The sequence below is a fragment of the Oryctolagus cuniculus genome, chromosome 5, assembly GCF_964237555.1.
Source record: "Oryctolagus cuniculus chromosome 5, mOryCun1.1, whole genome shotgun sequence".
In the NCBI taxonomy this organism is placed as follows: Eukaryota; Metazoa; Chordata; class Mammalia; order Lagomorpha; family Leporidae; genus Oryctolagus; species Oryctolagus cuniculus.
This window is the reverse complement of record NC_091436.1, coordinates 17,901,380-17,915,531: the sequence shown is the minus strand read 5'-3', so window position 1 is coordinate 17,915,531 and position 14,152 is coordinate 17,901,380. Positions and strand designations below refer to the sequence as shown.

At 52.2% G+C, this 14,152-nt stretch overlaps 1 long non-coding RNA gene across 1 annotated transcript; it reads right to left on the bottom strand.

Moving 5' to 3' along the window:
• Positions 1-675: 675 nt before the first annotated feature.
• On the bottom strand, positions 676-6,852 carry LOC138843041 (uncharacterized). The gene is made up of 3 exons (XR_007915885.2): positions 6,728-6,852; positions 2,467-2,677; positions 676-1,239 (listed from the first exon to the last, which is right to left on the bottom strand). It is a non-coding gene; the product is annotated as an uncharacterized lncRNA (long non-coding RNA).
• Between the last annotated feature and the right edge of the window lie 7,300 nt (positions 6,853-14,152).

Below are 14,152 nucleotides of genomic sequence, written 5' to 3'. Positions count from 1 at the left end.
CACCCGCTGTTCTCCACTGCTGTCTCTATGGCATGGAGCGCCAGCTCAGGGACACTAGTACATAAATAAAGCACACAGTATTTAGGAAACAAATCTTCTATCAAGTTGTGCATTTTGATGCTTGGGATCCAGACTCTCTGTGCCCTCACTATGCCAGCAGCAACCATAGAGGGGTCTGGGGTTTGGATTCCACCTTGACTGCCATAGACCCCACCTCTACCCCCATACATGCATCCTCCAGGGCGCCTCGCTGGAGCAGCTGGAAGGCCCGGCCTGCAGGGCTGGAGTAGCCCTCACTCTCTGATCAGGTCTCATGCTGGGACCAGGCTCCCAGGGCTGTCTCACTTTCCCCATGGGAGCTCTACCCCTGGGCTGTGGCTCAGGCAGAGTACGAAGATAAGGGACAGGGTGGGAGGTGGAAAGATAAGTTAGAAACATGGCCAGCCATTTCTCACATGTCCACACGGGGAGCCCACGACTGTGTCCGTGGTCCCTAAAACAACGAGGTACCCTCTTCACCTAGCAGAGAGGCACTGTGAGCCTGAACCTAGGTCACCATACGTGTTCAGACCCCACGTTGGGGGCCAGTCGTGGGCTCATCCCAGGAGTCCTGTGCACTGGGGTGGGGCAGCAACACTCTTCCACAAGATGCAACGGAGACAAGTTTCAGGGCACACGACAGCTTTATTAGCACCAAGCACACCTTGTAAAGGGCAGGCAGAGGGCACCTAACTGATTCAGGGCAGCACTAATTCTATAGATGAAGGTGGTATTGGTGCCACTATGCTTCTCAATCAGCTTGAAGGTCACATAGGCTCCTAGCTTTCCAGGTGGGCCTGGGCCACACCCAGCAGCAGTTTACCTGATTGGCAGAGGCAGGGCTGGGGGAAACGTGCCTGGGGGTCCTGGGCCTGCCAGCACTCAGATAACTGCATGGGCTAGGCAGGCAGTCTCATGGGATCTCCCACAGTGGAGTGTGCTGCATTGGGTTGCTGGGCCATAGTTAGAACAGGGAATGGCGAGGCACAGCTAGTGAAGAGATGTGATCCAAGTCATAGCACCAGTGTTACTGAACTGGGGCTAACGGCTCATGACAGGTTAAAATACAGAATCAATACATAAAAACAAAATGGTACAGAAACTCCAAAAGCACCCAGTGGTGAATGTCCCAGGTAGGCAGCGTCATGTCAGCCGTGTGTCACTGTGGTTGTGATTCCAGCATCACAGTTGGGAAAAGCCCTGGTTAGAGAAAAGACAGGTGATGCCCTGCTCCAGGACAGCCCCGGCTACTCCTAGAGTCCTCCTCCCGTCTCAGGAATTCTCCACACACACACACACAGACACACACCCCATCAATTGCAATAAAGAAGGAATCTTCCTCAGGTCCTCAGCACAGATGCTGTTCCCCCTGCCCGCCCACTCTCCTGCCCTGAGAGTGGACTTTGCTTACAACAGACCTTGCTTGTTCATTTTTTTAATATTGTATTTATTTATTTGATCAGTAGAGTTACAGACAGTGAGAGCAACAGATAGAGAGAAAGGTCTTCCCTCTGCTGGTTTCTCCCCAAATGGCCACCACAGCTGGAGCTGCACCAATCTGAAGCCAGAAGATAGGTGCCTCCTCCCGGTCTCCCATGTGGGAGGGCTCAAGCACCTGGTCCATCTTTTACTGTTATCCCAGGCCACAGCAGAGTGCTGGACCTGAAGAGGAGCAGCCAGGACTAGAACCAGGTCCTAGGATAGAAGGGAGGGAGGATGGGAAAGATCTGCCAGACGAAGCTGGGATGACCATGCAGACCGTCCTGGGGTGGCACCAGGAAGGGAGGCAGGAGCTGGCATTGGAGATGGTTCTGAAGGAACCAAGGGAGAGAGAGAGAGAGAGAGAGCAGAAGAATCGGGAGAACCGGGATTCTAGGAAGAGAGGACGGCGAACGAGCAGCTCTAGAACAGTGACAGCCACGGGGTGGAGGCCAGCAGAGCAGGGTGAGGGCACTGAAATCCAAGCCGTGAGGAAGAGATGAGCAGGAGGAGGAGGAGAGGCGTGAGGGAAGGCACAGCGCCAGATGCTGCTGTTGTTGTAGGGAGGACACACCACACTGGATCACGTTCTCAGACACACACTCAGACATGCACACATAGGTACAACACACACACACATGCATTCATGTCTACACTCTCACATGCACACACAGGCACACACATCCACATTCCCACATGTACATCTGCCAGATTCCACACCATCGCACCAACACTATCACACCCACATGCACACGCCCACACACTTGCATGCACACACAGGCACAGCCCATGCATCTATGTACACATTCCAATACTTACATGCACACACACCCAGGTACAGCACGCTCACATGCACAGTGCACCCACACCTTGCACACACACATGCACATGGTGGCTTCACCTCATCTCCAGGGAAAACCCCTTCCCGCCCCCCCTGGCCCTAGTTACCTGTAGACTCCAGCACCTCCTCCCTGGGCAACAAGAAGTTCCCCAGCCACCTTGTGCAGTCTCCCATGGACACCTTCCGCAAGAACTCAGTCAGCTGCCTGTCATTCTCCCAGGTCGTCTTCATCCAGCTGGCCCCAGGATGAACCTCTGTCCACTTTCTGGTGTCTGGGTCAAAGAGCTGTCACCAGCTCTGTGACAGCAGAAAATCCTACTAAAAGACAGGGGTCAAAAAGCTGACAGTTCCCTGGGCTCATCTCTTCATCAATCAAATGCTCCTCCTTTTGCCTCTGCCCACAAAGAAACCTCACTCTTCAGATATGGCTCCACCATCACTCTTCCTATCCCCTAGCCCATGGCCCTGTTGGGGAGGTGCCAGGCCTGGATGGCAGAGGGTCTGCAGATGCAGCCCACACAGATTGCTGGAAGCTGGGAGTGTGTGGGGTTGCCCTGGAGGGTGCTGGATCATCGTGGGACAGGGTCAGGGTGCAATCAGAGTTGGATGAGGGAGAGTTCCAGGTGCAGGATACAGTTCAGTCCCTTGGACACTGATGCTGATGTGGTACTAGTACAACTCTTGGAAGCTCAGGAGGCGATGTCCCATACTACATGCACTGGACAACTCAGAACCTCCATGGTAGGTTGTTCAGGGAGGGAACAAAATGTTGAGAGAAGCACACGTGCCAGGGTGGAAATAAAACAAAAGTGCAAGGAAATGTCCAGGCCTCTGCTCCACGGGACACAGGTTCACCAAGCAAACAGAGAAAAGCGCCCGCATCATCAGAGCCACAGCCATGCCTCCTGCTCACGCCTGGGACTGGCCATAGCAGAAGGTGTCCCCAAAGTGGGCTCCCAGTGGTAATGGGGGTGAAGAATCCTGACTCGAGAGATCCCAAGTGCACGTGCCGAGCTGCCGGAACTAAGGAAGGTGCTGTGATTACAATGCTGTGGGGACCTAGCAGCAAACCAGATGTGCAGCCAACCTGGAACTGCCTGACTAAATCATTACAACAAAACCCACAAAACACGAGGGCCAGCACTCAGGAGGCTGAAATGCAGCCGCCCCAGCAAGAATTCTGAAATCCTTGTGTCCAGTTTCCAGACTTCAGCCATGGCTCTGACCCAGACCCCACAACTTGAGGGGAGAGGTCACGTTCCCTCCAGGAAGGGCCCTTCAACCCCATGGCAAGGGCAGTGACACTGGTGGCCCTTCTCAGGGGGTGGACGGCCATTTGCTTGGCTAACCAGTGGCAAAGTAGAAAATACCCCAGGAAAGTGGGTGTTTGAAGTAGTGGTTAAGCTGTGGCTTGGAGCGCCCACACCCCACATTGGAGGGCCTGGGGCTGAATTCTGGCTCAGCTTTGCATTCTGGCTTCCTGCTATTGTGCACCTGGGGAGGCAGCAGGTGATGGCTCAAGTAGTTGAGTCTTGGCTCCCACAAGGGAGACCAAACAGAATTCTAGGCTCCTTGCTTTGGCCTGGCTCAGCCCTGGCTGTTGTGGGGAGTGAACCAGCGAATGGAAGATCTCTCTCTTTCCCTCTCTCTTTCTGTGTTATTCAAGTAAATGAAAATAAATAAATAAAAATTTAAAAGAAAATACAACACCTAGACATTCATATAATGCATAGTATATTGATTAATAACACCCAAGTATCTGAAGCAGTTTTGTGGCTGCCTTGTAATTTTGTGGTACAAGTGTGGCCAGGTAGTGAGTGGACACCTGGTCCAGGTTCTACTCACAGGAGTTTTTCTGGGTCAGTACCCCACACAATGGCCAGTTCACATTCCATGCAGTTGTATTAGGAATGAACAGTCTTAGGGCCGGCACTGTGGCGCAGTGGGTTAACGCCCTGGCCTGAAGCACCGGCATCCCATATGGGCGCCAGTTCTAGTCCTGGCTGCTGCTCTTCTGATCCAGCTCTCTGCTATGGCCTGGAAAAGCAGTAGAAGATGGCCCAAGTCCTTGGGCCCCTGCACCCCTGTGGGAGACCCAGAAGAAGCTCCTGGCTCCTGGCTTCGGATTGGCTCAACTCCAGCCTTTGCGGCCAATTGGAGAGTGAACCAGTGGATAGAAGACCTTTCTCTCTCTGCCTCACTTCTCTCTGTGTAACTCTCTGACTTTTGAATATATAAATAAAATCTTAAAAAAAAAAAGGAATGAATAGTCTTTAAGTGAGCCACTTGCAGCATCAGGGCATCAGGGCTGCCCTGCTAGGCAGGCCACGTGCAGTGTTGGGCACTGCCTCCCCCATAACCTGGATAGTACATTTAAAAACCCAATACCTCTGACACTACACTAGTGTTCTATCTTCTCTCATGTTTGATCCCACCCTGGTCCCTAGAAGTTTCTATAAATTTCTTAGACTTTGCAAGCCTTGTTGTCCTACTGACATCCACTCACCTCTGGTTTTGTAGCACAGAAGCAGTCAGAGAGAGTACATGAATGAGTGAGTGAGGCTGCATTGGCTACTGTGGCCCTGACTCAGGACCACTCAAAACAGCAGGCATTTGTGGTGGCAAAAGATCCTGTGTGGATTTCATGGTGATTCCTTTTTTTAAAGGCAGAGTTACAGAGAGAGGGAAAGGGAAAGATCTTCCATCCACTGGCTCACTGGCTCATTCCCCAAATGGCCGCAGATGGGGCAGGGACCCAAGTACTTGGGCCATCCTCCACTGCTCTCCCAGGCACATTAGCAGGGAGTTGGATCGGAAGTGGAGCAGCCGGGACTTGAACTAGCGCCCATATGGATGCTGGCACTGCAGTTGGCGGCTTAATGCACTGCACCACAGCACCAGCCCCCAGGGCTATTCCTAATGGAGAATCAGGACATGGGCTCCCAGTGTCCCGTGACACTCGCAGCAGGGACATGCATACCATTTGAGTGTGACTCCTGGTTTGAGACTGGGCCCTGGGAGAGAGGAGGCTTCTGGTCATGGGCTCTCGGTGACCACCAGCCTCAGGGCTGCCATCATGAGCCGGACTCCTCACTCCCTCGGTCATGAGAAAGGCCCGGCAGCCACAGATGGACAGGATTCTCAGCTGGCAGAGCAGGGCCGGAGGGAACTCAGCGACTGCAGGGGCAGGTGGCCCACTCTCTGAGATACCAGCACTGAGGCAGTACCTCCTGCCCTCAGCTCACACCTGCAGTTCCAGGACTGACCCTCTGGCCCACGTAAGCCACGCGGCTGCTGGGTAAGAGAGAAGGGACAGTAGGCCCCAAACCACAGGACTCCACTGCTATCCCTAGAGGCCACCAGAAGCCACAGGCAAGATAGGACCCACTGCCGCGTCTTACACAGGCAGCAGGGACTCCCCCTGAAGCCACCACGGCAGGGTTGCACCCAGTAGTCGGGTGTTCTCATCTGGGGTAGGCAAAGTAGGATGGCGGCCAACTCTGGGCTCCATTTGTTTGCATGGCGTCTCTGTCCGCCTTGGGAATGGGGGAAGTCGGCAGGAAGCTCAGGCAGGGACAGGTGAGCTGGAGTTTCTGCCTGCCCCGCACTGTGTCTCTGTGCCCCTCACCTGTCAGCCCAGGATGCCCACTTTCCCACCACACCCTTGTGGCTCATCCAGGACCAGGAAGCAGGAGACACCATGATGGCCATGTGGAAATTAAACTCCACCTGGAGGCACCTTGAAGCCCCAGAGTGCGGCACACAAGCCCAATTTCACTGTATTTAGGCATTCGGTTAGGGCGCCTCCCTCTATCTCACAGGAGGCTGATGGAGCATGTGAATCCCTCCCTCTCCGGCTTCCCCTCCCCCCACAGGTAACTGGGGCCCACGCGTGACAGGTATCTCTGTGTGGGGTGGTCCACAGGCACGTGTGAGTGTATATTCTCTGTTAAATAAATCCCACTCGCACGTGACCCTGGTGGTTTTGTTTTTGTTTTTGTTTTTGTTTTTCCCCTCTGCTATAAACTCTTAGCTCTGTGAGGCCAGCACCGGGAGTAAAGATTCAATCGCAGGCCCACAGCACCTGCACATAAGGCAGGTGAATATGAGACAGACATGAGGCAGCCACAGCTACACTCTGGTCGCCTGCTCCCCTCCGGGTCCCTATGTCAGAGGCTCCTGCCTGTGAGCTCTTGGCTCTCAGTCAGCTGCAGCTGCAGGACGCCCCGTGATTTCTGCTGCCATTGCTCTGGCTTCACCTCGTGCCCCAGGTCACATTTTGCGGGGATTTCTCTGGCCAGCTGGCTTCTGTACCACTCTCCTCGCCAGCGCCCTGCGGAGGTGCGGCAGCGCCAGTGCCCAGCTCACCTGCTGCCCGCGCCGCGAGGTGCCGTCCCAGAGGTGGAGCGGAAACCGGAAGCAAGGAATGAACTTGCCTACTCCAGCCAGTGCTGCGCAGGACCGGAACCCTGGAGTTGCCTTCTCCACACCAGGCACAGGAAAGGGGCTTGTAGGACGTGCTCACAGGTGGTGACTCAGAGCCCGGGGCTCAGCTGCCCAGCGCTGCCAGCCCTCGCCTCGCACTTCCTCTCTGCTTTTTTAAGGCTTTTTTTTTTTGAATTGTTTATTTTTATTGTACGCGCAGAGAAACAGAGACCTTGCATTCATTGTCTCATTCCCCAGCGCCTGCAGCAGCCAGGGCTGGCCCAGGAATCCAGGACCAAGAACTCATGTGGGTCTCCCGGGAGGGTCACAGGGGCTCTGGTACTGGAGCTCTCACCAGCAGGGAGCGCGATCCAGGGGGAGTGGCAGGGACTGCACCCAGGCACCCCCTTAGGGTTATGGGGTTCCCGAGGCTGCGGGTGCAGCCTCTTCTTCAGATGTGCCCCCCACCCCTTCCCGTCTTCATAAAACAAAGACTCATTAAGAATAAAAGCAAACTTCTCAAAACAACAACAACAAAAAAGAAAGTCTGGCTGCTCAGCGTGTTATACCCGAAGCGAGACCCGGAGAATTTGGTATTGGGGGATCCCCCGAATGCCCCAGCCCGGCTGCCGCTTCTGTGCACTCCCTCTGCTTCACTGGTAGCCCAGATTAAAGAGGTGGAGGAAGGGCGGGGCCGCTTGGGATCTGTTTTTAGGCAGTGGGAAAGCGCCTGGGTTGTTTCTGTATAGGAGCCAATGACTCTGCGGGGATGGAGTTGAGTTGCTCCAGCTGCGGAAGGCACCCAGTCCCTGCCTAGGTGGCTCCATGAGGAGCACGCCCCCAGATGGCCTTGATGGGTCCTGTGCTGGGGTGCACAGCCTAAAGACACAGCGAGACTTTTGCGGTCCAGTTAGGAGTCTTGATTAGCCAGCTGGGGACTGCCTTCTCACAGAGCAAGTTCAGAGAGAACAGCCAGAGCTGCAGTGCTGGTGGGGGTGGTTTTACAGGCAAACTCTCTTCTTATTTGTCATTTGATCATGTGTGCAAGCAGCCAAGCAATGCACAGAAGTGAGAAGGGGTTAGCCACTCAGCCAGTTTTTTTCTTTTAACTTTTCTTTTCATTGTTGCAGTCGCGGTCAGGCTGAGTCATTCTGTGTCTGTAGCTGGGAGAAGGCTGGAGGAGCCACAGTCCAGTGGGCTTGGCTGTCATCAAGCGAGCAGAGGTACAGAAGTCATAAATCGGCCAGTTACAAACCAGCATTTATGTTTATGAACAACGGGCCCTGTAACTAAAACAACCAAACAAAATAATCAACAGTGTATGACAGCCGGGCGTGCTATACCCTGTAGAGAATTTCAACTTTCAAGTCACCTGTCACAGTCCTTCGAACACGGCCTGGTCCACTGCTGGTGGCTACTTGCCCACCAGGGTTGGGAGTTGAAGACCTAGTGCATCTGCATGTCAATGTCCTGAATTCATGCCCCACCCCCCACTCCAAATCACTGGTTATGGGCTGTTTCAGTTTTCTATGAATTTCCCAAATTTTTTTTTTTTTTAATTTTTGGACAGGAGGCACGTATGGTGCTTTGGTAATCAGGAAACAAACAACACCGAGCAGCCCTGGGAAGATGCTTTAGGACCCACCACGTGTCCCCACGCCCTGACCAGGTGGCCCCCGCCTCGAAGGAGCCCCGAAATAGTTTTGTGGCCATGCCTGGGCCCTGAAGGGATTATTTAGGGTATTTCTGCTCTCTTCTCCTAGACAGGCTAGCTTAAGAAAAGACCACGTGCCTTAAAAGATAATGTGATTATGGGGGTGGGAGGGAAGCAAAAGAGCAGTAGGCTAGTGCTAGTTTCAGGAGGGAGGCAGGAAGCAAACGTGCAGGAGGCTGGAAGATGCCCCCCCCCCCCCCAGGAGCTGGCTTCCTCGTGCTGCTCAAGCGCAGTTGCCGTGTGTGGCCTTGAGTGGACGTGAGGTTGCAGCTGGCCCCCAAGAACCTCCCAGACAGGTCTGTTGAAGCTGCTCCTTCTCAGGCCATGCCCCCAGGTGGTGTTTGCATATGATGGAGCTTGTGGGTTTGTTGTCATTGTTGTTGCCTGTTTTCTAAAGGAAGAAATAACAAGAGTTGCCAGAAGGAGGAATTCTGAATTCTGTAGTGAGGTGGTCCAGCCTCATTCACTGCGACTGCTGTGGAATGGACGGGACGAGGACTTGGTCTTGAAGAGTTACCGGAAGGATCCCCAGTGCGGGGTCGGGGGGGCCAGGTCAAGACTGGGCTTCGGAGACCAGCCAGGGATTTGCAGTGGTTGAAAGCCGCCTTCACAGGAAAAGGGACACAGGGAAGAAACAGGGACAGTGCCCGGGAACTTGGCTTTGCCTTCTGGGAGTGGCTTGCCCAGTTTCCTGAAGACTTTCTGACGTTAGGAAAAGGATTTTCCCTGCTTTTGCAGAGAATCCAGCTTGAATGAATCTGAGCAGTGTGTGAACATAACCGTGCCCACCTGGCCAGAAATTCCGGGGGAGATGCAAGAAGAGGGTTGTGGGCGGCCCTCCAAGAGGAGATGGAAGCCCCGGAGCTGCTCGGCCTGGAAGGCTGTGCTGCGGAGCTCGGTGCTCGGCCCTTCTGCCTGCATTTGCTCTGCTGCCTCTGCACCCAGGACCCCAGCCTGCACTCAGCCGGAGTGGGATAAGGACGACACAATTGCAGTCAAGGGGAGGCATCAGAGGATTCATGGCACAGTGCAGGGAGGCTGCATCCCGTATCCGAGAACCCGGCTGAGTCTTGGTTGCTCTGTTTCCAGTTCAGCTTCCTGCAGATGTGACCTGGGAGTCAGCAGACGGTGGCTTAAGCACTTGGGTCCCTGCCACCCACATGGGAGACTCGGATGGAATTCTGGCTCTGGCCTGGTCCAGCTGGTCCTGGCTGTTCTTGGCATCTGGGGAGTGAACCAGTGGATGGCAGGTTTCTCTCTCTCGCTAGCTGCCTTTTGAGTAAGTAAAAACAAACTTTCTTTTTTAAAGCAGAATTGGAGCATCAGTCTGTGTTATGTGTAACTTGGTCAACTGCAGTTTTCATCACCGAGGGTGCTGTGGGCACGTGAAGAATGCATTCCTGGAGGAGCTCTCGCCCAGTGACGGGGGTGGGGGGCACGAGGACAGGTGGGACAGGCAGGTGAGCGTCCTGAAGGAGCTGTCTCCCAGTGACGGGGGGTGGGGGGGGGAGAGCCCTAGGACACGTGGGACAGGCGGGTGGGCGTCCTGAAGGAGCTGTCTCCCAGTGACGGGGGTGGGGGAGAGCCCTAGGACACGTGGGACAGGCGGGTGGGCGTCCTGAAGGAGCTGTCTCCCAGTGACGGGGTGGGGGGGAGAGCCCTAGGACACGTGGGACAGGCGGGTGGGCGTCCTGAAGGAGCTGTCTCCCAGTGACGGGGGTGGGGGAGAGCCCTAGGACACGTGGGACAGGCGGGTGGGCGTCCTGAAGGAGCTGTCTCCCAGTGACGGGGTGGGGGGGAGAGCCCTAGGACACGTGGGACAGGCGGGTGGGCGTCCTGAAGGAGCTGTCTCCCAGTGACGGGGGGTGGGGGGGACGAGGACAGGTGGGACAGGCAGGTGAGCGTCCTGAAGGAGCTGTCTCCCTGCGACGGGGGGTGGTGGGGGTGGGCACGAGGACACGTGGGACAGGCAGGTGAGTGTCCTGAAGGAGCTGTCTCTCTGTGACGGGGGGTGGGGTGGGGGTGGGCAGGAGGACAGGTGGGACAGGCAGGTGAGTGTCCTGAAGGAGCTGTCTCCCAGTGACGGGGTGGGGGGTGGTGGTACCGAGCATGATGTTTTCCAGATTCCTCCATTTTGTTGCAAATGACCAAATTTCTTTTTCTTTTTTTCATCACTGTATATAATTGTATAGAGTACATATCTATAATTACTTTATCCAGTCTACTGTTGCTGGGCATTTAGGTTGGTTACACATCTTAGCTATTGTGAATTGAGCTGCAATAAACATTGAGGTGCAGACAGCTCTTTTATTTGCCAATTTCATTTTCCTTGGGTAAATTCCAAGGAGTGGGATGGCTGGGTTGTATGGTAGTGCTATATTCAGGTTTCTGAGGATGCTCCAAACTGTCGTCCCTAGTGGCTTAACCAGTTTGCATTCCCACCATCAGTGGGTTAGTATGCCTTTTTCCCCACATCCTCACCAGCATCTGTTGTTGGTTGATTTCTGTATGTAAGCCATTCTAAGTGTGGCAAGGTGAAACCTCATTGTGGTTTTGATTTGCCTTTCCCCGATGGCTAGTGATCCTGAACATTTTTTCAAGTGTCTGTTGGCTGTTTGGATTTCCTCTTTTGAAAAATGTCTGTTTAGGTCCTTGGCCCATCTCTTAAGTGGGTTGTTTGTTCTGTTGTTGTGGAATTTCTTGATTTCATTTTAGATTCTGGTTATTAATCCTTTATCAGTTGCATATTTGCAAATATTTTCCCATTCTGTTGGTTGCCTCTTCACTTTCCTGACTGTTTCTTTTGCAGTACAGAAACTTCTCAATTTGATGTAATCCTTGTTGTTAATTCTGCCTTTGATTGCCTGTGCCTCTGGGGATTTTCCATGAAATCTTTGCCTGTGCCTATATCTTGCGTGGTTTCTCTGATATTCTCTAATAATTTGATGGTGTCAGGTCATATATTTAGATCTTTAATCCATTGTGAGTGGATTTTTGTGTAAGGTGTAAGGTAAGGGTCTTGCTTCATAGTTCTGCATGTGGAAATCCAGTTTTCCCAGCACCATTTATTGCATAGACTGCCCTTGCTCCAGGAATTGGTTTTAGCTCTTGATCAAATATGAGTTGGCTGTAGATATTTGGATTGATTTCTGGTGATTCTATTCTGTTCCATTGGTCTTTCCATCTGTTTCTGTAACAGTACCATGTTGTTTTGATTATAACTGCCCTGTAGTATGTCTTGAAATCTGGTATTGTGATGCTGCAGCTTTGTTTTTGTTTTACAAGATTGCTTTAGTTATTCAAGTTCTCCTGTGCCTCCCTATGAAATCCAGTATCATTTTCTCCAGATTTGAGAATAATGTCTTTGGTTTTGATTGGTATCACATTGAATCTATAAATTGTTTTTGGGAGAATGGACATTTTGATGATGTTGATTTTTCTAATCCATGAGCATGGAAGACACCTCTCTCTCTCTCTCTCTCTCTGTGTGTGTGTGTAACTCTTTCAAATACATAAATAAAGTCTTTTTTTTAACTTTTATTTAATGAATATATATTTCCAAAGTATAGCTTATGGAGTACAATCGCTTCCCCCCCATAAATTCCCTCCCACCCGCAACCCTCCCCTTTCCCGCTCCCTCTCCCCTTCCATTGACATCAAGATTCATTTTCAATTCTCTTTATATACAGATCAGTTTAGCATGTATTAAGTAAAGATTTCAACAGTTTGCACCCACACAGAAACACAAAGTGTAAAAATACTGTTTCAGTACTAATTATATCATTAAATCACACTGTACAGCACATTAAGGACAGAGATCCTACATGAGGAGTAAGTGCAGAGTGACTCCTGTTGTTGACTTAACAAATTGACACTCTTGTTTATGGCATCAGTAATCACCCTAGGCTCTTGTCATGAGTATCCAAGGCTATGAAAGCCTTTTGAGTTCACCGACTCTGATCATATTTAGGCAAGGTCGTAGTCAGAATGGCAGTTCTCTCCTTCCTTCAGAGGAAGGTACCTCCTTCTTTGATGACCTGTTCTTTCCACTGGGATCTCACTTGTGGAGATCTTTCATTTAGGTCATTTTTTTTTTTTTTTTGCCAGAGTGTCTTGGCTTTCCTTGCCTGAAATACTCTCACGAGCTTTTCAGCCGGATCTGCATGCCTTAAGGGCTGATTCTGAGTCCAGAGTGCTGTTTAGGAAATCTGCCATTCTATGAGTCTTTTAAAAAAGAATTTATTTATTTGCTTATTTGAAAGAAGGAGGGGGAGAGAGAGAGAGAGAGGGAGAGGGAGTTTGGGTCTGGGGAGTTGGATGGAAGCTTCTCAGGTGGTGGCATTTTTGAAGGAAGAATAAGGCCTGGTGGGAGACGTTGACACATGTTCCAGAAAAGAGGCCTGGAGACATAAAGACATACTTAGATTTGGGACCAATCAGCCATTGTTTATTGGGGTGAGGTGGAAAAGGGAAGAGGGACAGAATGCCCATGGCAGTCCCTGCCTCCATCCACAACAAAGCCACCAGGAAATCAATGAACCATTCACAGACAGACACAGACACTCACACTGAGGGAGTCACTATATCCCCATTACCTGTCACGACGTCTGGGGTTGTGGCCCAGCACACAGAGGATTCTCAAGCCAGTAAAAGCAACCTGACTGTGCGATCTGGAATACTTGGGCAGTCCCTCAGTGTGATATTTCCCCTGTCCCCTTGGCTCTAGGATGAACAGGGTCCAGTGGCTTTCACTGGATCAAAAAGAGAGAAATCTGTCCCAGGGCTGAACTGCTGGACCATCAGGGTACCCGTCTGCTTTTGGCCAACACAACATCTTGACTGCAGGGTGGGAGCACTGTTCCCTCCCCAAGGACACCACCTTGTATCAGCGTGGACCCCTCATGCTCCATCAGTACCCAGGGGACCTTGTTCTCTCTTTGACCCATGGTTTGGTTCCCAAGAGGCTGTGGGACAAACATGGAGCAAACCCACCTGGGATATTGGACTATTTGAGGGACACACAGTGTTGGACACTGTGGGAAGCACTAGGTTATGCTGACGTTGATACCTTGAGCTTTGGCCATCTATGTTTTCAGCAGTCACTGGATCCCAAAAAGTTGTTGGACACTCACCAGACAGTGAGTAGCCAGGATATCCTGGGTGATGTGGGACGTGTCCAGTGACCAAGGATGGGCAGAGTCCTCCTGGGGAGAAGGCAGAACTTGGTAGCCAGTGGGGTGAGGGGCCAAGGTTGGAGGGGAACATCCCAGAACCAAGGTTGTTTGTAGAATATCCAGAGAGGGGGGGAGCAGTCTGAGGGTGGGACTGGGGTATCACCTGGGTGCTCACAACAGCTAGGGGGTTGAAGTCAGGATCTGGGGATTCAATCTGGATCTTCCACGTGGGTGGCAGGAACCCAATCACTTGAGCCATCCCTGCTACCTTTTAGCATCCATATTAGCAGGAAGCTGGAATCAAGAGGTGAAGCCAGGAGTTAAACCCAGGCACTCCAGTGTGGGACATGGGCATCATAATTGGTGGTTTAACCCCTAGGCCAAATGCCTGCTCCTCCCTAGGGTTTTATTTATCTATCTATCTATCTATTTACTTACTTGTTAGAGAGAAGGAGAGGAGAGAGACACACACTGAGTGCT